At 44.0% G+C, this 2,188-nt stretch overlaps 1 pseudogene; it reads right to left on the reverse strand.

Moving 5' to 3' along the window:
• Nucleotides 1-294: 294 nt before the first annotated feature.
• Nucleotides 295-1,229, reverse strand: LOC113914898 (annotated as a pseudogene).
• Nucleotides 1,230-2,188: the final 959 nt, after the last annotated feature.

A 2,188-nucleotide genomic window follows, 5' to 3' on the forward strand; every position in this document is an offset into this window, starting at 1 on the left:
CCCAATAAAGCCCTTTTTTTTTTAAATAATTGGACTGTGAGGTGTCTGAGAGAAGCAAAATTAAATGGACTGTAGATGTGAACTATAATATTGGTATATTACAGATAAAAGATCACATACAAGGCTGAATGAATACACATTGACTGACTAAATGAAGGAGTAAGTGGAGAGATGAATAGATTAAGGGGTGCAAACCAGCCCCCCACACTTGCAAATGGCCTGGAATCTTAGGAATCCACACAGTTAGTCTTTTTTTTTTAGATTTCTCCCCCAATTTCCTTTCTACGTAAGAATTTAGGCCCTACAAAACTTCCTCCTAGTAACAGTCCTGTGGATGGCATCTTTGACCTCCTTGTTCCTCAAGGAGGATAAGCGGGTTCAAGAGGGGGATCACGGCTGTGTAAAACACCGACACCACTTCATTGAGATCCAGCGAGAAACTTGCACTAGGCCATACATAATAAATAAAGAAAAGATGGAGGACGGAGACAGCCGTAGGTGAGAAGAACAGATAAAAAAGCCTTTGCGACTCCCCTCGGCAGAGTGGATCTTCATGATGGCAACGAGGATGTAAATGTAGGAGACCACAATAGTCAGACCACTGAAGACTCCCACAGCTCCAGCCACGACAAAACCTACCAACTTAGTAAGCCTGCTGTCAGCACATACAAGGGAAAGCAGGGGGGACATATCACAGAAGAAATGATTAATGACATTGAGGCCGCAAAAAGGAAGATGACATGCATTTGTTGTGTGGGTCATGGTGTTCATGAACCCGATGAGGTAGGGACCAACCACCAGCTGGATACAGAGTCTCTGAGACATGGCAACGGAATACAGTAATGGGTTGCAGATGGCCACATAGCAGTCATAGGCCATGGATGCCAGGAGAAAACACTCTGCTGCCACAAAGAACCCCAAAAAACCACTGTTGCAAAGCACAGCCCAAGAAAGAGATGACCTTCTTCTTTACAAAGAAGTCAGTGAGCATCTTGGGGCTCACAACAGGAGAAGCAGATGTCCACAAAGGACAAGTGGCTTAGGAAAAAGTACATGGGTGTGTGAAGGCAGGAATCAACCCAAATCAGAATAACCATACCCAAGTGTCCAGTTAGATTGATGAGGTAGAAACTCAAGAAGAGCAGGAAGAGGAAGACCTGCAAATGGGGGTTGTAATTCAAACCTGTGCAAATGAATTAGGTGACCTTCGTGTAGTTTTCAATGGCCATCGACTGCTCTGGTTTCCACTAGGAGAACAGAGGAGTCACACATATTTGGTTAACGTATCTTCAAAAACGGGACACAGAAAAAAATATACCAGTAACTGGGAGAGCATCAGGAGTGATATAACTTTGTTGCATGTTGTGGCCAAGGAAACACGTGAGATAGGGACCAGTGCAAAAGATCAGATCTGAAGCTATCATATTTTAAGACTCCACAGAAATCCATAAATACGGAAAGGAGAAAACAAAAATCTAGAAAAGAGAAGCGGCTTCCTCAAGGTCCCATGGCTAACTGATCGCAGAGATGGTTCCAGAACAGATGTCTAATAATGCTCACTGCAGAACTTTGCTTAAGTTCACCAGGTGAACACACACGCAGGAGGGTGGAAGGGAGGCAAGCTGTGGAAGAAATGAGCAGCCACTCATTTTTAGGATGTACGCTGTGCACTTTGTGATTATAACCACCTGCATGGTCTCCAACTCTGGAGCCCACCTCCTCTGACCCTGGGAAAGTCTTCATTGTGAAGCAGGAGATGATAGTAACACCTACCTTGTAAACTGTTGTGAGGGTACAACGAGATAATGCCTGCAAAGCATTTAGCAGAGTCTCATTGAGCACCCTGATAAGTGCACAATAATCGCTAGTATTTTTGCCTTACATGCTTCATTGAATAAACCTGCGAGGTAATTATCGTTATTTCCTTTTACATAGGAGGAAAACTGAAGCTCGATCCACATTCATGATGTGATGAATGGCAGAGATGTGATTTGCACATGCGTATGCCCAAACAGACTGTGCTCTTTGTCACACTGCAGAAATTGTGTGTTCACAATTCTGTTCCTCACAAAGAGATGCAAAGTCCACTCCACTATGAGTACAGGATGATGCATGTTTGGCTGCCTAATGGCCTCATGTTGAGGTTACAGCCAACAGCCACTAGTGAGAAGTCCATGGGATAATAGAC

This window comes from Zalophus californianus, chromosome 11 (genome assembly GCF_009762305.2).
Source record: "Zalophus californianus isolate mZalCal1 chromosome 11, mZalCal1.pri.v2, whole genome shotgun sequence".
Lineage (NCBI taxonomy): Eukaryota > Metazoa > Chordata > Mammalia > Carnivora > Otariidae > Zalophus > Zalophus californianus.